Genomic DNA, 27,867 nt, shown 5'->3' with positions numbered 1-27,867 from the left:
AGCACTATGGGAAAGTAAAAAATCGGGAAAAGTGATTTTAATGGGAAGAGTATTTGAAGGTCACTCTTAACAGCTATTGCCTCTACAAGTGAAATATAAATGATCCAAAGTTAAATCCCTTTCCCAAATTATTACCAAAGTAGTTCAATCTCAAACTAAGAACTCTCCAAAATCAGTCAAGACTTCAGTAAGTCACCTTAACAAATGGACTCCCCTCCAAGGAGAAAGAGCTGGACTGAGTCCACCCACACTCACAGCCAAGAAGTTCTCATGGAACAAATGTAATTCCTGAGGCTGTGGCAAACCAGACTGAAGTCCTTTTTGTGTTGGTCTTAGTGGATACCCAGCAGCAGCCACTCAGTAACAACTTCTCAACTGTCGTTTCCAATGGAGGATAAAAAACATGGACTTTTAAAAGCTGACACGGTACTTCTAATAGGAATGGGATTATACTTTTGTATACACATCTGAATGTGGGTTACAGGATAAAAAACCTTTCTCAACTATATAACTGAACTGCCAGATAAATGCAGGATGTCAAGTTAAAGGTGAATTTCAGATGAACAATGAACTTTTAGTACAAGTACACCCCATATATATTCCATGAGACATATTTCCACTAAAAATGATATGCTGTTTATCTGAAATCTAAACTCTAAGTAGTCTTGCTTGTTTTTCCTAAATCTAGCAACCCTACATATCAGTATGCTGGGAAAATTCAATTTGAGAGAGGCAAGGAAGAAGTCTAGTTTGGGAACTCAAGCACCTAACCATTCCTGTATCTCAAGGTCAACTGTGAAAACTGTGCCCTCTAGTGCAGCTACTAATTAGCCACCTTCTGATAAACAAGAGTCCTAATTCTATGCTTCTCTGGACCACAGATGCTAACTATATAAAACAGTGCCAGGGGTAAAGGGCTCAGATATAACAAGCCATTAAGTATGATGGTACCCTAAATGGAAGAAGTCATTAGTAAATGCTATTATTTATTAAATAAAATTAAAAGCAAAACTTGCTATGGAGAAATCACATGAAGACAACAGAAAGTAAACTGAATATATAAGGGATTATTATGTGAATTAAGCACCATAAACAATATTTTTTAAAATAACTAACTCTATTGAACAATTACAATGTGCCAAACAACATTCCAAACCCCTTACATGCGCCAGTGCACTTAATTCTAATCCCCTAAGAAGTGAGTACTGTTATCACGTCCACTTTACAAGGTGAAGAAACCAAGACACAGAGATTAGGTAATCTGATAAGACTAGAGGGATAATACTTTCTAGCTTGCCTCAGACAGTTCCAGTTTATGCCCACTGTGCTGGTACAGTTGTTAAAATGCTCATGAATTACCCAGCGTGGATGATGGGCACATGGTCACTTACCAAAGCCCCACAGTCAGTAAGTAGCAAAGGCGAGGCTCCATCTAGGCAGTGCAGCTCCAGAAACAGAAACCAGCCACTGAAACACAGGGACCCAGTCCTAACTTCCAGGAAGAGGATTCCAAAATGAGATGGGATTAACCTTTTCCCGTCTATCCATTATACCCTAGGCTTCCTACATGGTTACAAATCAGCGTGGGGTAAAGGCGGGGGAGAGGTGAGGGCATGTTTTTCACATCTGTCCCTTATCTGCCTTTGAATCATTGATAATACCCAGCAAAAATCATTTGTGAGCAGAGAGAATTCCTCAGCTAAGCTATATCCACATCACAGGGTCTGAAAATTTTTAAACTAACTTAACTAATCAGAGTAATATTTAACTAGATCTTTTTCTATTTTGGAATGACCTTCATCTTCCTTCAGCTGGGTCCAGGCAGCCAGAGCACGATTGTGGCTATTTTTATTAAAACAAAGGTGAGCACACTGTTTGTTTAGTCGCTCAGTCATGTCTGACTCCTCTGCACTCGAATGGACTGTAGCCCACCAGGCTCCTCTGTCCATGGGATTGTTTAGGCACAAATACTGGAGTGGGTTGCCGTTTCCTCCTCCAGAGGATCTTCCTGATCCAGGGATGGAACCCATATCTCCTGCAAGTCTCCTGCACTGCAGGTGGATTCTTTACCACTGAGATACTGTGTGTGCTGGTTTTTAGTTCCATACACAATGAACTTCCTGTCTTTCCCTAATAATAAAAATTTTTTCTAATAAAATCTTCGATAAAACATGATTTTCCCAATAAATGCTTCCCAATAAACATTAATGCTAGTTTGACAGCATGAAGAAAGTGAACAGGAACTTTTATAATCTGTAGGCTCCCCTCATATACCTCATTGTGAAATGCATGACAAGTGGTCCCATTAAGGACAGGTAAGATGCCCCTCAAGGCTCAGGACAAGGAAATGGTCACAAGCAGACTGAGTGTTCCCACACAGTTGCAAATGCTTCACAAAAACTGTCACCCACTTAATGTGGTAATTTCAGCCCTTAACGCTTGAAGTTGTATGACTCCCCCTGGCCTCTCCCAGCTTACCTCCTCCTTATACAAAGGAGAGGATGGACTAAGGTCCACAGGGCCCAGCCTGATTCTGAAACTTCTGATTCTATGTGCTCCCTTCAGTCTTCCTGACCGTGTACCGCAACCTAGCAGTAGTAGTGAAGTCGCTCAGTCGTGTCCGACTCTTACGACCCCATGGACTGTAAGCCCGCCAGGCTCCTCTGTCCATGGGATTCTCCAGGCAAGAATACTGGAGTGGGTTGCCATTTCCTTCTCCACTGCAACCTACAATGTAAAAACTCTGCTCCACCACAGACTCTCCTAACATCTGGCTTCTCAGCTGGCCGGTCCACAAGGATGGTCCACGGAAGTACAGCATTACCTGGTGGCTCAGACAGTAAAGTATCTGCCTGTAATTCAGAAGACCCGGGTTTGATCCCTGGGTTGGGAAGATCCACTGGAGAAGGGGGATCTATCCACTTCCATATTCTCACCTGGAGAACCCCATGGATAGAGGAGCCGGGTGGGCTACAGTCCATGGGGTCGCAAAGAGTCGGACACAACTGAACGACGAACACATTCCCTTTTTTCACAAGTCCCAAAAGGTGAGGAAATCAACACTCCTCTCTTAAAAGCAGACTTAAACCAAAGTTATTTTTGTGGAAAGCCAACACAAGCATCTGAGGGGGTCAAACACCTTAAAGACCATAAGAGATGGCAGTCCTGTGACCTGGCCCGGGAGCAGCCTTTGGTAAGCAGTTATGTTCTTGTGTCTGTCGTACTCGCTGATACATTAAGCCTGACTCCGGTCACCCCCAGGCCATGTGAAAAATGGTTTCCAATGTTTATTTTTGTGACGGGTCATGAATGCTTTTTCTACAATGACAGTAAAATCAACAAAAAGGACAAAGCTAGGAATCATGGCTCCAAAGAAGCTTTTTTCCTCCTGCCTCAAATCCTCACAAGTCACCTTCAAAAGGCATATACACTGGTCAGGTCCTAATTGTAACAGGAGTGGGAAAGGGGTGGGGCGGGGCCTGCTGATTCAACTGATAGTGTTAAAAGTGTGTTTTCTGTCACGTAACAGCAATGGCCCTTCATGTCTTATCACTCACAAAAGGAAAAAAAAAAAAAAAAAAACAGAAAATAAAAACTGAATTCTCAGCCTGGATTTCACATGATTTTTTTTCACAGAAACTGAATTCATTACTTAAAATAACCCATAAGCTCAACGCTCTGGGGAGTTAGTAATGATAAAGTTCTACTCACGCATAGTTATGAAACAGGAGGAGCACCTTCTCACCCGAAGTTTTACCACATGAAATTTACATTTCAGTGAAAACTTGCTTATTGAGATTTGTTACATTTGCAGGCATAAAATCCCTGGCAACAAGCATCATGTTTAAACTAAACCAAAGCCTTCTGGTTGAGAAATAAGTAATACCTCTTGACAAAACCTGTCTCTCTGCTTCTTATCAGAGCCCTCATTTCAGTAGTGTTGAAACTTCTAGAAAATTTGTATTGGAAAGTCAGAGGGAATCAAGAAAAATGCAGAAACCAATAAACAATTATATATGTTTAGGCCATCTGCTCAAACCAATTTAGGCTTTTATCACCACAAAGACGTGTGGTCGCAGTTTGTTTACCTTTCTCTTTTCAATGGTATGTTTAGAACACAAAAGCAACTACATGAAAACAAAACCTTACAGATTCAACACAGGCGTGGAATCAATAGACTAAAATTTTAAAACAACACTGCCTGTGATTTGACTCATAGTAGCAGAAATCAGACTCTTCAAACAATCAACTCTTCTAGCAAAGGATAAAAACAAAGCTTCTTCTCAGCATATGTAATAATTAAAACATGATTCTAGTAGCTTTGCTTTGTAGGAGAACAGAGTAGACTAGAGCATCCCAAAGTATATCCTATGAAACCCTGATCTAAGAGAAGCTATGAAAAAAAGAAAAAAGAATTCCAAAATCAGCGAAGTCTGGGAAACATACATCATTCTTCTTTCTACAACGCCTATTTATAAAGGCTCTGAGAAAGAAACCCATTACAGTCTGTTTCGCCTGGCATTCTCTTTTTAAATAACACGTTAACATACTGCAAAACTAGTACTTCGAAGAACTTGATAAGGAATGCCGAATTAGATCATACTACCTACACCATCATATACTATTGGTCAGAAACTTTTAATGCCCACACATACCCAATCTCTTCTCTTTCTGGTCACATGGGTATCCATATTACACTTGCCTTGCTCCCCTGCACCTGGGCAAGGTCATGTGACTAGTTCTGGCTACTAACTCATATGAACCCATCAGTCAGAGTTCTTGAGGGAGAAAAAATGGGGGAGAGCCCCCTGCCATCCTATGATGGGCATAGAGTATGAATGAGGAATGCACCTCTGTGTCACTGAAATTTTGGAGATGTTTGTTACTGCAGCACCAGTTAACTTGCCTAATACACTTTGTGGGGAGACGCGGGGGCGGGGGGTGGATTTTCTTAAATCAATGAGTTGACTTAAGAGACAAGATACATATAGAGATAGAAATATTTGAAGGATGGGAAGGTAGATACAACAAGAATGCATCTTTAAGAAGGCCACTTTGGTCTACAGAATCTTAAGTCAAGAACAAAAGATCAGTGAGCTAAAAGTAAATACCATGGCATGGACTAAACTGAAGTGGCCAAGTTTAGTTTGCCTGCAGTTTCGTTTGTTGGCACAGGTGGGAGTGAGAGCAGTAACATCACTCAACCAGTGCCCATACTGTGCCAGACTCAGAAACAGTGTACAGACTGCTACTTTTAGTCTTGATTCTGCGATAGTTGGTAGGTAACTTTTCACATCATCTCCCTTTCACATGAGAAAACGAAAACTCTACTAATTTGCCTAAGATCATACCACTAATAAATGGTATTTATAGAACTATAGGTGTCTATATTCTTTTTCTTATATTGCTAGTCTGAATTAGTAGAAATATCTAAATCAGGAAACTTAAAAAAAAATAATTTGGAGTATCATTACTCTAATGCACCTTCTAAGAATGTAAAAGTATTATAGAATCAAAAAGGCCCAAACTTTCAAATGAAAGACCTTGAGCTTTTAAAGAATAAACAGGATGTACTTATAATCAACATACTAACTGCTTACTAAGGATAACAGGCACTTCTCAAAAAAAAATTTATTTTTTCAAATTATAAAAGTAAGATGTACTCACTGTAGAACAGTGGAAAATACAGAAAAGCACTGACACAAAAGCAAAAATCACAAGTCATCCTATCACTCTCCCCTCAAAATTAATATTTGCATTTTTCTTATCTCTTTTCCTTTGTTTTTTTCTTTTTTTCTTTGTTTTTCTATATAGTTGGAATCACATCATATATAAGGGTGTGTTCTGCTTTTTTCCCCTTATTTTAAAAACTTTTCCATGTTATTAGGTTTTCAATAATAGTATTTTTATCAGTCTAATAAGAACTAATAGCTACTTATTTGCCAGGTATTAGACTAATCGCTTCACTTATATTAACATACTTAATCCTCACAGTAACTCTCCAAGGTCTGTACTACAACTGACCCCATCTTACAGATGAGGAAACTGAGACAGAGTACGGTTAACGACTTGCCCAAGGTCACAAAGTGAATCCATGGTAGAGTTGGGATCCAGACCCAGGCAGCCTCTGGGTGAGCACTCTAAACCACTATACTGTACTGTCTCCATAATATTCCTTCCTCTTATTTACCAATGACACACATCTGGGTTATCACCATTTTTTTCTAATATAATAATGTTACAATAGACATTTTTATAGGCATCTGAAGCAGTATTTTATCTAAGCCTATTCAGACAGCCAAATTCTTCCCATTTCAACAAGTTCAATTTATTTTCAGCTGACAACAGCTGTAGAAACATCTAAGGCAGCTAGCATTTCATAAACCAACTCATTGCTCCACCTACCCCTGGTATGAACTTCCATGTGGTCCTCACCTGTCCACCCCACTGCCATCTACAGCAGATGTCTGTAATGTTTCCATCTGCCTTCACAGGGCACAAAGAACCAATTAAAACCATGGGTCTGTTCTATGCATCTCCCAACATACATAAGCAAATGCTTGTAAATTTTTATGTCTGGAATACTTTAAATGCTAACCTTATTTGTTCCTAGTCTTATAAGCTCTGACAATACAAGGCATACAGAGAGAGATAAAATGCAATATGCATGTATAAAATTGAAACGAATAATTTTCTAATTTAGACCATAACCCAGAAAAGGGATATTCAAATACTTTCCTTTTCGCTTGCTTTTCACTGTTTACAGAGAATAACTGAACTCTTCTGCCATATTAAAGGAATGATTTGAAATGAAAACAACCCAAAATGGAATCTCGCAAGCAGATCAGACTATGGTGTACGTAAAAAGGGAAGGTTGCTGGCTCTGGCTAACATTTCACACCTTCTGAACTCAACTTACCAGTAAGGCTATTCAAGAGCATGTTTTAAAAGACACGGAATGTGTAAAAGAAGGGAAATGAAAAAACTAATTTAAAAAATTTAGAAATCATAAAATTTCCAATATGTCAACCATATCACATAGAGAATTCATTTGTCATTTAAGAATTAAAAAGATCAATACTTCTGAGAAGTATCTCCACAATTTCTACAAAACTTTTTCATGTTGTAAAAAACCAAAATGTTCTTCAAAGATTCTGAAACCACCTAGAAAAGCAACCCTAACTCTATTAACCAAACACCTAAGAATTATTAAGTATCTGCCTCTGTATGAGGCACCTACATAGAGCCAGAAATGATGTCTCTATACAAGGAGAAGCCCTCTGAAATAAATGTAAGATACTAAAAGTGGCAAAGCAAAATTCAAAATATAAATCTGAAGACGGCAACATAAAAGAAACAAAGCCATTTGCACGGTGCCCTAGAAAGCTATAAAACTATTACAATTAGTTCTAAGTCCAGACTTCTAATGGCTTTTAAATTAGAGAATAATTAAGATATCTGTTAAAACAAACCTTTAGAAAATTCTTACTAGGAACTTGGTTTGTATATAAGCCCTTTAAGATAAAGTTCATTCACTGTTTTCATATTATATTTAACATCGAAATCCTCCATTTTTATTTCCACTCAGTAATCCAAATATTGTATCAGAAAATTTCATCTTCATAGAACCCAAACTGATAGGTTGTTCAGATTATCCACACGGGCAGCCCCCTGCCTTCATCCAGCCCCCTCAGCTCCCCCATATGTGCTGTTCATGTCACCCTCAGGCTCCAAATGACCTGCACAGCAAGACTGCACATCTCCGCCCCACACCCACCTTGTTTTTATCATGTTGACTTAAAAAAACAAGACTTTCAATTAAAAAAAAAATTGAAAGACTACAGTTACAAAGCACATCAATACACGTAAGAATCAGGTCCTGCAGACAAATGGCCAATGAACAAAGTCAAAAAGTGAGTAATCAAAGAAAAAATAAAATTTGCAGGTCGGACACGAGGGAGCAACTTCACTTTCACTTTTCACTTTCATGTATTGGAGAAGGAAATGGCAACCCACTCCAGTGTTCTTGCCTGGAGAATCCCAGGGACGGGGGAGCCTGGTGGGCTGCCGTCTATGGGGTCGCACAGAGTCAGACACGACTGAAGTGACTTAGCAGCAGCAACCAATGCCTTTTGCTTTACTTCTGCAATGTTTTAGCATCCAACCATCAATAATTCATATCCAAATGATTATCAGATATATAAAATATAGGAGTTTTTTTTTTAAACTTCAGGGTCCCAATTTTCATTCAAACCACAAAGACTGCATATTTTGCCCTGAGTGGAAAAGGTGGGGTAGAGGATGCTCCACATGAGGTCTCATTAGTCCAGGGAAAACCACTCAAGATTTGATGTTACACAGAAATATTTGCCTCCATATCGTCACAAGATTTAAGATAACTGGAACAAAAAGATAAATCAGTAAAAATAAACCTTGCTAAACTAAACATGAAAGCCACCACCTCTGTTTCACTTATTTGCTCAAGTGAAATGACAAGTTTCAAGATATTTTGTTAAATGGTGGCTATTTTAAGACAGGACAAAGACGCATCAGTGCTCGTCACACAGCTTGCTCCTAATCTTGGCAGTTCTCCAACACATTCCAACTTTTTATGCACAGTTTTGCTGGAATCTCACCCCACTTAACTTTAAGACACACTAAGTAAAATGTTGCCACATTACACAACCAACCTGCCATTTATTCCCATCCGTTCACTTTGCCCAATGACAACAAAAAATCAGACCACCATCTGCGTGGATGCAGCTAAATCCACATGATCTAATTCACATGGGTTCCCAGAAGATGGATCAGAATATTATTCAAACTGGGAGGAAATGCTGTGTGACAGTGTTCTGAGGAAGGCTGATTACACACCAGCCCAGGAGGAGAATTGATACTGTAGGACAAAAGCAAGTTCAAACCCTGACTACAGATGTTAGACCCCAGGCATGCTGCCACTGCCTACATTTTGAGGCAGATTATTAATCAGAGTGTATTTTAAAGGATAATCTCAGTATTTAATGAGTCCTATTACCTCCATAAAAAGAATGATTTAACATAGCATTACATCCTCTAAGTCAATGTACTCTCTAATTGTTCATATTTGGCCAAAAAAAAAAAAAAAAAAGTCCTCTTCAAAAACAAACTGGAATGGTTAACCACACACTGTTACATTCCATTCTTGCTAAAAAAAAAAAAAAAAATTTAATTAGCACATTTGATCCTTATGCTCTGCACAGCTGCACAGCATTCCAGTGATAGGCCAGCTATCGACACAGGCTCTACATGAAATAACTACTCACTTCAAAAGTTGAGAAGACTGTGAAGCAGTTCTCAAGCATGACCCACTAAAGATATATTTATTCCATGGGAACAAGTTCATTTCTACAAGGGTATATAGTCCAAAGGAAATCTATACTATAATTTAGATTAAAATATTCATGTAAATGTATACTAACAAAATCATCCTTCAGAGCTGGAAATATATATTTATAAATATATGCATATAAATATATATAAAACTCAACTGACAGACAAGAAACAGTCTTCCCCAGGAACAAGACAATAAATTAGCCTGATCTCTAATTAAACTTTCATCCTTTCTGAATCAGAGGAGATTTTCAGAACTAGGATGAAAGCTGATGTTCTTACTGCGAGGAACATATACTTCCAAAGCAAAACAATCCTTTCAAAATGAGAAATCACCCTGATTATCAGGGAAACTCAGGAACTCTTTTAGCAGCGGATGCCAATGTAAAACCAGCAAACACACACACACACACAAAACCCACCTTAAATAAAACAGAGAATAAAACACAAAGTGTGCCCTGGTTTCTCCTCTGCTCAAATGGCACACAAATGTCTCTGCTCCAGGTTCAGGGTGCTTCCTGGACTCCGCCCCAGGAGATAAGATGGGTATTTAAGGACAGCTGGCAGCAGAGTTGTCAACCTCACTGTGAGAAGGACCAGACCCCTCTCAGAGAAGTCACCCGACTGATATCGCTGACCAATACCTTCTAAAACAGTGTCAGGCATGCTCACCCAGTCAGAGGGCCAGACAACGCTACATTCCAGCCTCCTGCTCTCCCCACCCTGGGGTACCAGGGCCAGGCTCTGGGTGCTGTCTCCGCTCAATGCCTCCCCTCGTGTCAAGACTCAATGTCTGTAGCTGCCTGTAGGTCAGCTGAGATCCCTCCCAGCTCCATGCTTCGGTCAGCCCAGGCACATTAACCATCAAGCATTTGGCCACCCTCAAAGAAAATGGTTCCCATCAGTTTGGGAGTTTCTGAAGAATTCCTCATTTGGAGAGAGTTAAGTTCACACAATGTATCTGAGTTCCATCACCCAAACTTGCTCCATCCATCTACTCACCCCCATCCATCATTGGGCCCAGCTCAGATCTCCCCTCTAAATTGCACAAGGAGCTACCACTGGCCTTAGTGTATAAACACGGGAAGAAGGTCATTTGCCACTTTTCCTTGGGGCCAACCAACCCAAGTGTGAACCACAAAGAACCTCACAGAAATTGATGGCAAAGGCTTTCTTTCTCTTCCAATGAAAGGGCATTTCTCCCCTCTTCCCACACCCTCATTCCCTCAGCACATGAAGAAATCATTTTACCACCTTCTTCAGGAGTTCAAGAGGCCACCTACTAGAATTAAGGCACAAGAGAAGCACCAGCGAGTCATCCGCATCACATCCATCCATCGGCTGCCCCACGACTCAAGGAACAGGTCTGCATAATCAAGTATGCAATACTGCCTTTTCTCCTATAAATAGATTCTGGATCCAAAGATAGAATTCTCAAGAGTTCAGCTAACAGAAAGACCCTAGGAAAGCGGAGCCCTACTGTGTGCCTTCAACAGCTACCACCAAACCCAGCCCCGTAAAATTTATTACATTTAAAACCAAGATTATGATAACCACCTCCATCCTATCCACCACACTTTCTAGGGTAGCTGTTTCAGACCCTGAAATCTGAAGACAGAAATAAAATCAGTTGTTGTCTGAAGCATAGAGGGATCTCGCTCAAGGGAATTCATGCAACTCTGATGGGAATTCCTCTCAAAACAAAACAGAAAGCACACATTATCTAATGAGAACTTGATTTCTGGTACTTTTCCACTGTAAAACAATTTTTAAAGAAAGTATCTATAATAAGCACATGTGGGGTTCTCTAAATCTTTGCCATTTTCCTTAACACCTTCACCACTAAAACAACTCGGGGAAACCGACAGTATCCATAAGCCACAGTTTTAAATGTGAACAGTAACAATAAGATATTATGTCCTGTCATGCTTTGTGTACAAACTGGAAAGGTGATAAACACCAAGGGATGATTTAGACTGTGAAAAATTCACATACTGAGCTTAAGGTCTGAGAATTGATCTTCATTTATGAGATGAACAAATATGTACAGAGGGAAAAGGGGTTTAAAAGACAAACATCAAAATGACAACTGCATGTTTCTGGGGTCACCAAATGGAGTCAGTAACTTTAATTTTCTTCTTTGTGTTTATGTTTATTTTCCATATGCTCTACAATATTTATTATTTTGCTAATAAATATTATTTTGAAATTTAAAAAAATATTTATTGGGCTGCATTAGGTCTTAGCAAGAGAGTTCCAGAAAAACATCTACTTCTGCTTCACTGACTAAAGCCTTTGACTGTGTGGATCACAACAAACTGTGGAAAATTCTGAAAGAGATGGGAATACCAGACCACCTGACCTGCTCCGGAGAAACCTGTATGCAGGTCAAGAAGCAACAGTTAGAACCGGACATGGAACAATGGACTGGTTCCAAATCGGGAAAGAAGTACAGCAAGGCTGTATATTGTCACCCTGCTTATTTAACTTATATGCAGAGTACATCATGAGAAATGTCAGGCTGGATGAAGCACAAGCTGGAATCAAGATTTCCATGCTCTGCTATGCTATGCTAAGTCACTTCAGTCGTGTCCGACTCTGTGTGACCCCATAGACGGCAGCCACCAGGCTCCCCCGTCCCTGGGATTCTCCAGGCAAGAACACTGGAGTGGGTTGCCATTTCCTTCTCCAGTGCATGAAAGTGAAAAGTGAAAGCAAAGTCACTCAGTCGTGTCCGACTCTTAGTGACCCCATGGACTGCAGCCTACCAGGCTCCTCCATCCATGGGATTTTCCAGGCAAGAGTACTGGAGTGGGGAGATTTCCGTGAGAAATACCAATAACCTCACATATGCAGATGTCACTACCCTTATGGCAGAAGTGAAGAGGAACTAAATAGCCTTTTGATAAAAGTGAAAAAGCAGAGTGAAAAAGCTGGCTTAAAACTCAACATTCAAAAAATGAAGATCATGGCATCTAGTCCCATTAGTTCATGGCATCCAGTCCCATTAAAATGAAGTCGCTCAGTCATGTCCGGCTCTTTGCGACCCCATGGGCAGTAGCCTGCACCAGGCTCCTCAGTCCATGGGATTTTCTAGGCAAGAGTACTGGAGTGGGTTGCCATTTCCCTCTCCAGGGAATCTTAGATGGGAAACAATGGAAAAAGTGACAGGCTTTATTTCTTGGGCTCTAAAACTGCTATAGATGATGACTGCAGCCATGAAATTAAAAGACGCTTGCTCCTTGGAATAAAAGCTATGACCAACCTAGACAGCATATTAAGAAGCAGAGACATCACTATGCCAACAAATTTCCGTCTAGTCAAAGCTATGATTTTTCCAGTAGTCATGTACGGATGTGAGAGTTGGACCATAAAGAAGGCTGAGCACCAAAGGATTGATGCTTTTGAACTGTGGTGTTAGAGAAGACTCTTGAGAGTCCCTTGGACTGCAAGGAGATCGAATCAGTCAATCCTAAAGGAAATCAGTCCTGAATATTCATTGGAAGGACTGATGCTGAAGCTGAAATTCCAATACTGTGGCCATCTGATGAGAAGAGCCAACTCATTTGAAAAGACCCTGATGCTGGGAAAGACTAAGGGCAGGAGAAGGGGACAACAGAGGATGAGATGGTTGCATGGCATCACTGACTCAACGAACATGAGTTTGAGAAAGTTCCAGGAGATGATGAAGGACAGGGAAGTCTAGCCTGCTGCAGTCCATGGGGTTGCAGAGTCCTACATGACTGAGTGACTGAACAACAGCAAAGGTCTTCGCTGTGGCACATGGATCTTCACTGCAACACAAAGACTGTTACCACATTTTGTTACTATGCAGGGATTCTCTAGTTGTGGCACCAGGGCTCAGAAGTTGTGGCACCAGGGCTGAGCTGCTTCGTGGCATCTGAGATATTAGTTCCCCCATCATAGACTGAACCCGTGTCCCCCACACTGCAAGGCAGATTCTTAACCACTGGACCACCAGGGAAGTTCCTGACATTTTTAAAATTTTTATTTTGTGGTGACTTTACGCTAATTTACATTTTTTTGAAAGTATATATTCTTCATAAATTGTTCAGAAAAAACTATGCATACTGCATAAATTAGTAGACACTGTCAAAAATTCAAGGATTCTAAAAAGGTGGAAAAAATGAATATTTTAACTTTTAAGACAACTGTACTATCAGAGCACTGCCATGCTACAGGTTAAAAAATACAAAGGAAAATGTTTAAACATCACAGAGAAAAATAAATAAAAATTGTCTTAAGGAAGAATCTAGGTTTTCCTTCCCCTTTAAATAAAAGGGGAAAAAAGCCCTAGAGCAGAATAAAAATATGTATTGTTCCACCCCGAAGTCTCTGTATAGCTGGTGAAGAACATTCCAGAAAAATGTGTAGTCCATGAATATTTAGATTTGGCTTTGAAGCAAACATACCTGGACAAAAATTATCCTGAAACAGCCACCCAAGAGGGTAGGAAAACAAACAAAAAAAAATTTCATCCAGAACCAAAGGCTTGGCCTTCAGCCAGAGGATGCTCCTATCACGCTCCCCTGTGGCCCAGTTTCTACATCTTTTCCCACACTCTACGGAAATGGCAAGGCTCTAACAAATTGCATATTTAAATGAGGAATGGAAAAATCTTTTCAAAACTTCAGCATTCTTTACACCTTCAGTACTATGAATGCTGCATTTCTGAAAGCCCCAGTAGAAACAAATAGGGCATATATTTAGCCAATTAATTATTTCATTCATTAGTCTTTATCCAGCTAAAATGAGGTTTGTTACAGGAAGTGTCAGGATGTTCTTGATAAAGGCCAAAAGTTTATTGCTAAGTATTTTCCAAAATATGCAGAGATGAAATTAGAATTCCTCCACAATCCCATACCCAGAGATAATCAATGTTAGACTAATGAACTTACTAAGCAGAGACATATTTTATTATACAAATTAAACATTGAGCATACACACTTCAAAAGAATGAATTCTAATTATATACCATTCTAAATTTCCTAGTTTATCTGTTGGGTAAAAAAAATTTGTAGTTATATTCTGATACAAATTTTATTGACTAGCTAATGGCTTCAAGTTAATGTATTAAAAGATCAGAACCAGCAAGGCACTCCAGATTCTAAAGCAGAGATGCCAAATGGTTCTAAAACCATTTGGGTGTTTACTTGTACTGTTAAGAGTTCACAAAGAATGGAACTATGATGCCTATGTACATGGGCCAATGTTATAGCAATCTTGAAATTATAACATCTTACTTTCATATCTCAAAGCACACTTCACCTGAAACCCTTCTCAATCAATCATTTAAAGTTCAAGGTGGAAAAAACACAAAATTCCTGAATGTAAACTAAGTTCATTTTTCTAAGCTACAATTTACAAAGTAAAAAGCCTTTGACTGTGTGGATCACAATAAACTGTGGAAAATTCTGAAAAAGATGGGAATACCAGATTACCTGATCTGCCTCTTGAGAAATTTGTATGCAGGTCAGGAAGCAACAGTTAGAACTGGACATGGAACAACAGACTGGTTCCAAATAGGAAAAGGAGTATGTCAAGGCTGTAAATTGTCCCCCTGCTTATTTAACTTATATGCAGAGTACATCATGAGAAAAGCTGGGCTGGAGGAAGCACAAGCTGGAATCAAGATTGCCGGGAGAAATACCAATAACCTCAGATATGCAGATGGCACTACCCTTATGGCAGAAAGTGAAGAACTAAAGAGCCTCTTGATGAAAGTTAAAGAGTGAAAAAGTTGGCTTAAAAGTCAATATTCAGAAAACTAAGATCATGGCATCCGGTCCCATCACGTCATGGCAAATAGATGGGGAAACAGTGGAAACAGTGGCTGACTTTATTTTTCTGGGCTCCAAAATCACTGCAGATGGTGATTGCAGCCATGAAATTAAAAGACGCTTACTCCTTGGAAGGAAAGTTATAATCAACCTAGACTATTAAAATATAATTAAAATATAAAATATTAAAATAATATGACCAACATAGCATATTAAAAAGCAGAGACATTACTTTGCCAACAAAGGTCCATCTAGTCAGGGCTATGGTTTTTCCAGTGGTCATGTATGGATGTGAGAGTTGGACTGTGAAGAAAGCTGAGCACCAAAGAATTGACGCTTTTGAAGTGTGGTGTTGGAGCAGACTCTTGCGAGTCCCTTGGACTGCAAGGAGATCCAACCAGTCCATCCTAAAGGAGACCAGTCCTGGGTGTTCATTGGAAGGACCGATGTTGAAGCTGAAACTCTAATACTTTGGCCACCTGATGCGAAGAGCTGACTCATCTGAAAGGACCCTGATGCTGGGAAAGATTGAGGGCAGGAGGAGAAGGGGACGACAGAGGATGAGATGGTTGGATGGCATCACCGACTCGATGGACATGAGTTTGGGTGAACTCCAGGAGTTGGTGATGGACAGGGAGGCCTGGCATGCTGTGGTTTATGGGGTCGCAAACAGTTGGACACGACTGAGCGTCTGAACTGAACTGAGTACATTTGAGGGCTTGGACCATAAACCAGAAAACATTAATAATATTATTTCCTCTCTAACATTTCCCTCACCAGCTAAGGACAAAGTGACTCATTTCTGGGATTCACCTTCAAACCACTATCCCGATAAAATTCCCCACTTAAAAAGTCTTAGAATAGTCCCTTGTCTCCCTTCATGGCTGAGGATTTTCAATCACACACATCTCTTTCTCATTTATGTGACACACGGACAAAAAGATATCATTATATGCATACAGAAATATCATATATAACATTATATAAGAATCTCTTTTCATAAAAAAGGACAGTATTAAAATTCATTCCTCCTACTCTTAGACTGAATATTCTCAAAATGCCAAGAAACCATTAATTGGAAGAAAATCTAAATTGGAAGTCATATTTATCTTAACATTTTCACTTGGATTTTTTCTGCATTTCTGACCAATTCCAATGAAACCTGATGGTCTAATGGTTACAAAACAAGTTCCAGCAGTAGTGTTTGGGCTTCTGCAAGTGAGAACAAATATGTCACAGAATTCCACTGCTCTCTTCGAGCAACTGTGCAGTTTGGACATAATAAGAGAAACCTGGTCTTCCCCACTCTTTAAACTGATGCAGACTGTGAAGTCAAGCTAGTATTCCAGCATATGTGAATGTTCTAGCCCTCTCAACCTCATTCAGAAGTGACTTACACATGCTGATGTTCTCCCACTGCTCCACATAAGAGCAGAAGACAGATATGACAATCCTTTGGAATCTTAAACTATTCCCTAACAATAATCTACAACTGGCCAGGCTTACTTTTTCCTTTTCTTTTTTTAAAAATTAAAGGGTTGATTGATTTTTTTGGCTAAGAAAAAAATGATCCTCATGGTAGTCTATTGTTTATTGCACTCTTATTTGTAAAATATTTTAAAACTCCAAATGAGAAACATTAAGTCATAGGAATTTCCTTTCATACAAGAAAGGAAATCATCCATCAACCTACCATCCAAAGCAAACTATTAACATTTTCACATATTTCCTTCCAGGCTTTTATTTAATATAACAAAATAGGAGTTACACCATATTATACAGCTTTGCATAGAGATATTTCCACTGAATATTATATTATTAGCATTTGCCCTTTTCAGTAAGACTCTAACAAACCATTCAGTACATTGAATTCCATCCTATGTACTGCTCCATAATATATTTGACTATGCCACATTTGCTTTTTCACTATTAATATTGCTAAGAAAATTCTTGTTTAAAAACCTGTCCTTATTTTTAATTTTCTTTAGATTACAGAACTACAAGGGGAATTTCAGTCCAAATGGTATAAACTTTTATGTTTTTGGTTATATATATATATACATACAAATACATGTATATTATTATTACTGTACTAACAATTGTATCAGAGAAGGCAATGGCACCCCACTCCAGTACTCTTGCCTGGAAAATCCCATGGACAGAGGAGCCTGGTGGGCTGCAGTCCATGAGGTCGCTAAGAGTCGGACACAACTGAGCGACTTCACTTTCACTTTTCAGTTTCATGCATTGGAGAAGGAAATGACAACCCACTCTAGAGTTCTTGCCTGGAGAATCCCAGGGACAGGGGAGCCTGATGGGCTGCCGTCTCTGGGGTCACACAGAGCTGGACATGACTAAAGTGACTTAGCAGCAGCAACAACTGTATTAATCCAAATATTCTTCCAACAGGTGATGCAGAGGTCCAATCTCACAGCATCCCAGAGAGCATTACCTATCTACCAGTTTAAGTGAAAAATTAACTGTTCTAGTTAATATTTCATATTACTGCTGAGTTTGAACAACTGAATATGGTTATTGGCTTCGTTGTTACCTTCTTTTATAAACTATGTTCCTATCCTTTCCCTAAGCACTAGGGTTTTAGCGTTTTCTTGTTTATTAAAAGTAAGTATTAATTAGGTTTTCCTTTCCTATAATTTAGACATAGGGACAAGTTTAATATAGACTAAATTTAGCATTATTTAAGTGCAAGATGGTATTGCTTATGGGAATGTATCTTTTCTGAATAAATCAAACTACTTATTTGCAAGGAAGCATAAAGGTGACACAAACTAAGCAAAACTTCCACATTTTATGACAATTAAAATGTATTGTGATGGGCACTGGATTATTCCACTCAACTTTCTTAGTCCTTTGTGACAGAAACTTAATGCTACCATTTTGCAAATGAAGATACTGGGGCTTGAAGACAGGTCAAGGCAGTTTGCCCAGGGTCAGTGGATGGAGTGATCTGGTGGAGGAATTCCAGGGCCTAAGGCTTGGGACCCCTGCATCCAACAGCCTCTCCCCAGTCACCCTAGCCCTGACCTGTCTCCTTCAGTTTCTCGAACATTACCTCCACTAAGAGTTCTTCCAGAGCCTCAAATTCAGCACAGTTAAAGAAAACTGATTTTCTTCCCAATGAGATATCCACTCTTCCCCTTCGTTTGTCTATGTCTCTCATCGTGATGATGACCATGTTCTTTGTCATTATTCAAATATGAACTCTTTATTTTAGCTCTCATCCACTCAGGTCCACTCCCATCCAGTCATCCTACAAAGAGTCAGCAAAGGATCCAGTCTTCACAACCTTTCTCCCAGCCCTCCCCTCCTCATTCTCTCAGCCTCCAACCATCACTTGCTCCCTTAACCTCTGGACTCACACCATCACCTCGTTCCTGTCTCCCTGCTTCTAGCTTCTGTTCCATGTGTTTTGAACATGGCTGAAGTGTTGTGTTATTCAACTATCATCACAGAATTTTAGATGTACAGGATCTTAAAAACTAAGTAACAGATACGATCAGCTGGTAGTTCCGGATTCAAACACTGTGTGGAGAGTTTCTGGAGCTCTAGATCAGCTCTATGGAAAGAGTGCCCTGACTGATTTTCTATGCCTGCTAGGGACACAGAGAGTGGTGCCCTTGTGGCAGATTTTAACCTTCACTATGGAAGATCCCCTGGAGAAAGGAATGGCAACCCACTCCAATATCTTGCCTTTAGAGTCCCATGGACAGAGGAGCCTGGCGGGCTACAGTCCATGGGGTCACAAAGAATAGGACACAACTGAGCAACTAACACTTCATTTCTTCATGATTTCACCTAAGTTTTTCATTTTATAAATTTAGATCTGAGACCAGAAGGATTAATGGCTTGCTGAAGTCATATACCTGGTCAGTAAAAGATCTTTTATCTTCTACACATACAGAGCATATTCTTTTTTTTTTTTAAGTTGAAGACTTTATTGCATGCAAAAGGAAAGTACATGTTCGAAAACTCCATCGTGGGAACTTCCTGTACCCTGAAAGGCAATGCCAAAGAATGCTCAAACTACCGCACAATTGCACTCATCTCACACACTAGTAAAGTAATCCTCGAAATTCTCCAAGCCAGGCTTCAGCAATATGTGAACTATGAACTTCCTGATGTTCAAGCTGGTTTTAGAAAAGGCAGAGGAACCAGAGATCAAATTGCCAACATCCTCTGGATCATGGAAAAAGCAAGAGAGTTCCAGAAAAACATCTATTTCTGCTTTATCGACTATGCCAAAGCCTTTGACTATGTGGATCACAATAAACTGTGGAAAATTCTGAAAGGGATGGGAATACCAGACCACCTGATCTGCCTCTTCAGAAATCTGTATGCAGGTCAGGAAGCAACAGTTAGAACTGGACATGGAACAACAGACTGGTTCCAAATAGGAAAAGGAGTATGTCAAGGCTGTATATTGTCACCCTGCTTATTTAACTTCTATGCAGAGTACATCATGAGAAACGCTGGACTGGAAGAAGCACAAGCTGGAATCAAGATTGCTGGGAGAAATATCAATAACCTCAGATATGCAGATGACACCACCCTTATGGCAGAAAGTGAAGAGGAACTACAAAGCCTCTTGATGAAAGTGAAAGTGGAGAGTGAGAGAGTTGGCTTAAAGCTCAACATTCAGAAAACGAAGATCATGGCATCCGGTCCCACCACTTCATGGGAAATAGATGGGGAAACAGTGGAAACAGTGTCAGACTTTATTTTTTGGGGTTCCAAAATCACTACAGATGGTGACTGCAGCCATGAAATTAAAAGACGCTTACTCTTTGGAAGGAAAATTATGACCAACCTAGACAGCATATTCAAAAGCAGAGACATTACTTTGCCAACAAAGGTTCGTCTAGTCAAGGCTATGGTTTTTCCTGTGGTCATGTATGGATGTCAGAGTTGGGCTGTGAAGAAGGCTGAACGCCGAAGAACTGATGCTTTTGAACTGTGGTATTGGAGAAGACTCTTGAGAGTCCCTTGGACTGCAAGGAGATCCAACCAGTCCATTTTGAAGGAGATCAGCCCTGGGATTTCTTTGGAAGGAATGATGCTAAAGCTGAAACTCCAGTACTTTGGCCACCTCATGCGAAGAGCTGACTCATTGGAAAAGACTCTGATGCTGGGAGGGATTGTGGGCAGGAGGAGAAGGGGACGACAGAGGATGAGATGGCTGGATGGCATCACTGACTCGATGGATGTGAGTCTGGGTGAACTCCGGGAGTTGGTGATGGACAGGGAGGCCTGGCATGCTGCGATTCATGGGGTTGCAAAGAGTCGGACACGACTGAGCGACTGAACTTAACTGAACACCAGTGTCCAAACCTGCTCTTCTGTAAGAGCCAGGTTGTCTTGAGGCCGGCGACTGTCACAAGGCGTCCAGCCCTCCTCCTGGCTGCCCTGTGACCTCCTCAGCCTGGCTCAAGATGGGCAGGGTCCTCCATCACAGCAACAGGGCATATTCTATACAGTAGGAGTATACAGTCCTTGGATCAGAACTGATTCCTACTCAACTGTAGGTCAGCCCATCATCCTAACTCAATCACAAGTCTTGGCAAGAGATAGTACTCAGTAATTATTTACTGCATTAAAAATCATACTGGAAAGTAACTTTAGAGTAGGAGCAAAGGCATTACATTCATATAAATGCTTCTTGGTAGAAGAAGAAGCACTCCTTTTAAGAACAGGAAACTGAACTGAACTGACAAAGGGTTTTCACTAAGTGGTCTTGCACAGCCTGTGTTAATCAATATAAAAATTCCACTGGTAACAGAATATTTTAAAAAATAAAAGAATAAAGCTCTTTTGACATAAAAATGTTAAGGTAGTTTTGAGAAAACACTCCAAGAGGGGGTTAGTGGCTTGTACAGCTTGTAGTCCAAAGAGAAAGGAATGGAACTGTTATCAGCTAAACACGTACTAGGTGCCCAGGACTGTACGCTGCTGTCTCCCAACTGTATGAGGAAGTATTATTCCCTTTTTACTTATGAGGAAACTGTGGTTTCAAGAATAATGAACTAACCCAAGGACCTAGATGTGAGCACATGGCTGGTATATAACAGCATTTAGGATTTGAGCCCAGATTGATTTGACTCTAAAATCTAAGTTCTTCCCAAACTAAGGGAAGTTATTCTGTAATAACATAATCATCCCCACAAACCTTAAAGGACAAAACCTGATTATGATTCTCCTGAAATTATGAGTGATTGCTCATCAAAAGAAACCACAGTTTAAAACAAAACATAAACTGGGAAGTAGTTTTTGCAACGCATGAAATCCACAACGGATTATAAGACAATCTATATTAAATCAATCAATAAGAAAATAGCTAAAAGAAATACAGACAAATGACTAAATCAGGACTTCACAAAAGAAAGAACCCAAAAGGTCAATAATACATACTTAACTTCCAATAATCAGGGAAATTTCAAATAAAGAGCTTAATGAGATAACATTTCACAAGTATTACTGGACAACATTTTGAAGTCTGGCAAGGTTGTAAAACAACTATAACAGCTATATACTTCTAGTAGGAATATAATCAGTACAATCACTCTGGCATTATCTAGTAAGGTTGGTGATGCACATACCCTATGATCTGGCAAATTTCATTCCTGAGAAGGAGAGAAAAATAACATGTTTGTGTGCATATGCATGTACGCCTACATACTTAATAAGAGACATGCAGAGGACCCATTCATAGCTGTCCTTTTATAAAAGAAAAAAGAAAAAAACTAGAATCAATCCAAATCTCCATCTACAGTAGAAAGAATAAATAAGTCATGATGGAATACTACACAGCAATGAAAATGAATGAACTACAGCAACGAAATGAATGAGTCTCAGGAATGTTAATATAAAAGGACAAGTCACAGAAGAATACATAAAATATAATTTCATTTATATAATATAAAGTTCAGAAACATACAAAAATAAGTAAGAATTTTAAAAAGGATAGCCCATAAAGAAGATCAAAGGAATGATAAACACAAAATTCAGGGCTGTGGTTGTTTCAGATGGGATGATAGGGGGGCACATGGGTGACTCTGAATGTATGACAGTTTCTTCTTCTTGAACTAGGTGCTGACTGCCTGTGTGTTCACTGGTTTATGATTCAGTAGCATCTTTGATGAGCATTATTCTGTATATACAAATCACTTAATAAAAAACAACTGTAAGGGGGGAAAAATGAGCCAGAAGGTCAGGATATTGAATATACCAGGAAAAACAGCTGATAAGAAAAAACAAGATGCCAGAGGTAGAGCTCAGGGGTTTAGCCTCCTGGACTCCAGTTTTGCTGTCTCAAAGCTAACACCATCTTCTGGAGAAGGAGGAGAAGATTGTTTTTTTCAACTTTAGAGGTGTTTTAGAAAAGAACCTAAAGAAATTGACTAGTCTAAATAAACATAATATTAATAAATAGAACTCTTCCACCTAAAAGTTACAGAAGAACTTTAAAAAGTATTTCTGTATTATATATAGTATGTGTATCAATTTCTTAATGATGCAAGGGGGGAAATGTGCTGATACTTCAGCAAAAGAGAAGTAAGATACTAGAAGGAACCTTTTGATATGGAGGTCCCTTAGCTGAAGGTGTAGAGCAGTTTTTTTATTTAATGTGCATACAAATCACTTAGGGGTCACGGTAAAATGCAAATGCTATTTGGGAGGACTGGGCCTCTAAGAATTTGCATATGCAACAAGCTCCCATTTTGTAAATGATCCTGTGCTGAACCTCAGGATGACAGTGAGACATCATGAAAATGCCTTCTCTGGTGATGTTTAAAAATGTAAATATAAGAGTAGAGATAGTTTCATTCTGCCCCCAAAGTAGAGACTGATGACGTTATTCCTACATTACAAAAACTTGGATACAGGACATCTCTATCCAAAAATCAAGAATACTTAACTAGGTCTTTTGCAAAGAAAAGGTGCTTTGGGAAAATAGCAAAGACTGAAAATTTACAAGAGAACTCCATGAGAGGTTTTACTCACCTCCAGAGATCTAAAGAAGTAGCTCTTTCAGCCTAGGTATTAGCTCTTTTCTTATGGAATAATGGTTTACATTCCCAACAGTCTCAATAGAAGAAACCAGGACAAGCATAAACGATATTCACAGAGCATTAATTAAGCCTTGATTATGATGCAGATAGTGGTGGCGAGAACAACACAATTATGGAGCATCACATCACTGCATGTAAAAAATATATATGTTGGGCTTTAAAATGCTAAGAGTATGCTTTTAAAATGAAAAGTTTACTATCTCAATAAAAATATCAAATAATTTCCACCTGTCATGTCTATGTTTGTTTAGTAGTACTTAAAATCCATACAGCAAGACAAAATAACCACTTCAATACTCTTCCAGGGAAACTCTGCCACTGTCAAGTCTCTGCTAAGGATGTGTCTGTCACAAGGGGAGCAAGGTCTTGTCCCTTGCTCCAACAACATCACAGACAGTTGTTACTACTCTCATCCAAGGGCTGCTCTTTACTGAAAGCCTGCACAGCAGGAGACCACCAAGTGACAGCATTTTCTTCACTGGCCTGATGCTTCTCATTCTCTCTGATGAAGGTTCTGGTCAGACCAGAGCCAACAGAGCTACAAAGAGCTTGACCTAACAGAATTCTGCACCTGGTTAAGTCAGAACAGCTAAACCTCTGGTGACATCAACACAGGATATATTCTTACAACATAGTAAATCCAAAATGTTTGGATAATCCATGGAAACAATACTCCCAAACATTTCAATGCAACATGATTTTATACAACCAGCACAACAACGAAGCCCAAATCTAAAAAATTCTATATTTTCATGGCCCTCTATTACTGAAACTCAAAATGAGGCACGTAAACCACACAGTCTGCAGTAGATTCTACTTCTGTGGCTGGTCTACAGAAAATCAAATGCCATTAACCTAGACTAATTAGAGATCTAAAAAATAAAAGCAGACACACCCTTGCTTTGAAACACTGATCTTCCCTTCCAGTTAGCATACTGAAATTCCCTTTTCACCTCTACATTCTAGAAAGGGGAGGGGGGAGGGGTGCACAATCTGAAATGTATCCCGTTGGCCATCCCACACTGAACTGTAGAAGTGGCATTTAGAAGGGAAATTCCTTGTGTACTACCCCAGACTAAATAGACAAGGACGCTGGAACGTCTCCTTCTAACCAGATAGAGCCACACAGGCCTTAGTGGTCTGCCCTTCTCCACCCGGTCCCCATCTGCAAAAAAAAATGTGCATAAAAATATACATACATATAAACAAACAAACGCAGTCAGTTACTACCACAATCCCACTATTCATGACGGAAGACAACCCGTCTATTAAAACCAACCTGAATACCAATGTACCATCAATCATAATACTCATTTACTAAATAATCCTTAATAAAGAATCCAAATATGTCATTGTATTTGAATACAGAAAAAGCAAACGACTAAAACAAAGCAAATACAGGTTAAAGAAATCATTTACCATCTGTCAAAAACGTATGTAAATTCCTTTTAAAACAATCTACTGCATGTTAATATCTTTTAAAAATATCTCAGGGACATATGAACTAAAATATATCAATTGTTTCATTTCAAAAAATGGTTTCCTATAGGAAAAATTCATACTCAGTGTTGATCAAAGAGGTACTGTAATCCCGTAGCTGTAACGCTTCAATTAATAAATATCAACTTTCCACATATGATGAAATTGATGGAGAATTGGGTTGTGGTTTACGGATTACAGGTGATCCACCAAAAGACGCTGAGACTCCCAATATAGAGTGCACCATGGCCTCCGCACACCGCTGGGGCCGGGTCCTCTCCGCAGCCCCTCCCTACCGAGGCTGAGGTCCCTCGGTTAGAGATTACATTCCGGTCCGCAGCCGCAGGCCGACTCCCTCTGCCCCGCATTAGCACTGCAGGACACCCCTTCATCCCAGAACGGCCAACAGGCGAGGCAGCCGGGGGTCACCCCAAGAGAAGCCTCCCCCCCTCACAGCTAGGTGACCTGGTCCTCCTTACGCTCCATCCAGCTGAAGCAGCATGACAAGGTAGAAGCGGCTCCGGGTCTCAGCCAAGGGCAGCCCTGGGCCTGGGTGGGGCCGGGCGGGGGCCGCAGGCGCCCAGTGGCCGTGCCAAGCCCCGCCAGCGAGAAGCAGGGGAGGCTGCGATACTGCTGCATTGTGCTGCATCACGGCGAAGGCAACGGGAGCCATCCATCTTGCCAAAAAATCACATCCCCGTCCAAATAAACCCTACTGAATCCATTTTCCTTCTCCGCCGAAGCACCCCCCACACTCGCCCTCTCCTCACTCACTATCTCGCCCAGCTTTTGACTGGAAAAATAACGGGCACAGCTTGTGTACCGAGCCCCACAACACTCCTCCTCCCCCCCACCCCTATCTGATGGCAGGCACTTGGCATCTTTCCTATCACAAAAACAAAGGGAAGGCTCCCCGCAAAAGAGGGCCGCGGGCGTGGTGTGAGGGCTGATGACCAGAGGGGCTTTCAGCTCACCTCCCCAAAGTCAGGCCCGGAGGGTCCCCGCGTTGGCACAAACCTGTTGAAGAGAGGGTGGCAGGAGCTGAAGGGCGGGCGCAGCGGCAGCTCCGCGCCCCGAGGCGGCTCCCGCCCAGCCCTGGGAGAGCAGGGACCGCAGGGAGGGCGGGGGGCGGGAGTGAAGATGGGCGGGAGTGGGGGCGCCGGGCCGCCGCCTCCGGTTCAGCTGCAGCGCGGCGCAGCCGGGACCACGCCTGGCCGCATCCCCCGTACCGTTACGCTCAGAGCCCGGCCCTGTCAACGCCGCCCCCGCTCGCCACCAGCCGGGGCTAGAGGGAGGGCACCTGAAAATATACCCTTGCGTCTGCCCACTCCGCAACCACCCCCGCGCAGCGGCCCCCAGCTGGAGGGAAGAGGCGGCGGAGGGAGGAACGAGGATTCGGCCCCGGGGATGAGGCTAGGCGGCCGCGGTGCGCACCGCGGATGTGCAGCCACCTCACTGAGAAGCCCGCCGACCCCCGCCCCGCACCGCCAGAGTACTCGGAAGCACTGGGGACCCGGCTCCCCGCGCCGCCCCCGCCCGGGTTCTGCAGTTTCCCTGCCCCCACGCCGCTCCCCGGGCGTAGGGCAGCGGCGGGGCAACGGCGTCCTCCCGGCCTGGGCCCGCGCCCCTCCTCCCGCCGCCCCGGAGCCAGCCCGGGAGGCAGCCCCAGTGAGTTGGCATCTTCCAGCCTCCGGCCCCCTACCTACCTCCCGCGGATAGGGGGGGTGGGGGCGCCGGGGTCCCGTCCTCCTCCCGCTCCTCGGCGGCCGGGCGGGTGGGCCGGGAAGCGACTCCGCGGGGCTGTCCGCGGCTGGGGCCGGGGCTCACAGGACGGGACCAGTGGGCGCTGCTGCGCGGGGCTGCGCGCTCGCTCCGGGCGGAGAGGCGGCCGAGGGAGGGACTGGAGGAATCCGCAGCCTGCACGGCAACAGCTGCACTGATTCCGGGGGCTGGGCTGGAGCGCGGGGCGGGGGGAGGAGGGGAGGGAGCTGCAGGGAGGGGGCGAGGGGCGGGGAGAGGAGCGCGCGGACGCGGACGGGCGGGCGCCGGGCGCGCGCACACACGCGCGCTCACACGTTCTCTCCCGCACACCCTCCACCCCGCCCCTGCGCTCCTCCCTCCTCGTTTGCTCGCTAGCGCCGGACCTCTGCGCTCGTCCAGAGCCCCGCAGTCGCCCACCCGGCGCCTGTTCCGCGCGCGACCCGAACCTTGGGCGCGTCCACGCTCTCCCCGCGGAGGCTCTGCCCTGGCCAAGCGCCAACCTTGTCCCCTGCCGCCGGTACTGGCCGGGGCTGGCCTGGGCAGGGTGGGCACAGACGCCGCGCTCTCCGAGCCAAGGGACGGTGGTGGCTTTGTCCCCACAGCCGGCGAAGTCCAATTTCACGTTTCATTTGAGGCTAATTCGATTATCGCCATGGAAAGGGGCAGCCTAATTTTCTACGTGACTTGTGCAGCCTCTTTTCGCCCGCGACGTTAGCGTTTGAAACGCGATGGAGAGAGCGTGTGGAGGGAGGCTTTGGAAAGTCGTTTGGTTGGTTTAGTTTTAGATCTAGCTGGTGATGCCTTATAGGTTCTGCCCGGCCTGATGAAGAGCGATGGTGACGAACCTGGGTGATGGAAGGAGAGCGGTTGTTGCTCGGCGAAGTCAACATCTTCGTCCTTCATGAGTGATTTTTCACCCTTTCCCTCGCGGTAGCTGTAATAGACCCCACAAGTGGTTCGTGCAACTCTTGCCTCCCTCGCCTGACGCCCCAACGCTCACTTTAGCCTGGTTGGGTGCCCTTCCCGAGCCGCTCCCGCGGAGTGGGGGCGTCCCCGGTGCACTGGCGACCCGGCGATGGCGGGAGGGCTGAGTTCTCCTCTTACCCACATACCGTGAGACGGACACTGGACGTTTCCTCGAGATTCGGCGAGTGTGCGAGCAGGTTCTCAACCAGTTTGCTCACCCTGTCAATCCCTCGGGCTATGTAGAAATTCTGGAACCGCCACTATTGAGGAGAAAAGATGGTGTCATCACCAGGACCACAAATAGAAACGCTCTTCAGAAAACAGTCTGGAGAAACTGACTTTCTGCCTGCTCTGTAAGTGCCCAAGGCGGCAGTGTAAGCCTTCCGAGGGAAGAGGCCTTTCTC

At 42.3% G+C, this 27,867-nt stretch overlaps 1 protein-coding gene across 5 annotated transcripts in view; it reads right to left on the bottom strand.

The window, feature by feature from the left end:
* The window catches only part of SPTBN1 (spectrin beta, non-erythrocytic 1), a 212,728-nt gene extending 185,102 nt beyond the window's left edge, over positions 1–27,626 (bottom strand). For 2 of the 5 annotated variants that reach the window (XM_070798673.1, XM_070798669.1), the window contains exon 1: positions 26,443–26,644. The gene's annotated coding sequence lies outside the window, so the exon portion shown is untranslated. Of the gene's footprint in view, positions 1–25,710; positions 25,772–26,442; positions 26,645–27,609 lie in introns of those variants that run through there. The other 3 variants (XM_070798670.1, XM_070798671.1, XM_070798672.1) reach the window with 3 other exon arrangements.
* Positions 27,627–27,867: the final 241 nt, after the last annotated feature.

The sequence above is a fragment of the Bos indicus genome, chromosome 11, assembly GCF_029378745.1.
Source record: "Bos indicus isolate NIAB-ARS_2022 breed Sahiwal x Tharparkar chromosome 11, NIAB-ARS_B.indTharparkar_mat_pri_1.0, whole genome shotgun sequence".
Classification (NCBI taxonomy): Eukaryota; Metazoa; Chordata; class Mammalia; order Artiodactyla; family Bovidae; genus Bos; species Bos indicus.
Note: the sequence above shows the minus strand (reverse complement) of the source record. Positions and strands in the feature narration are given on the sequence as shown.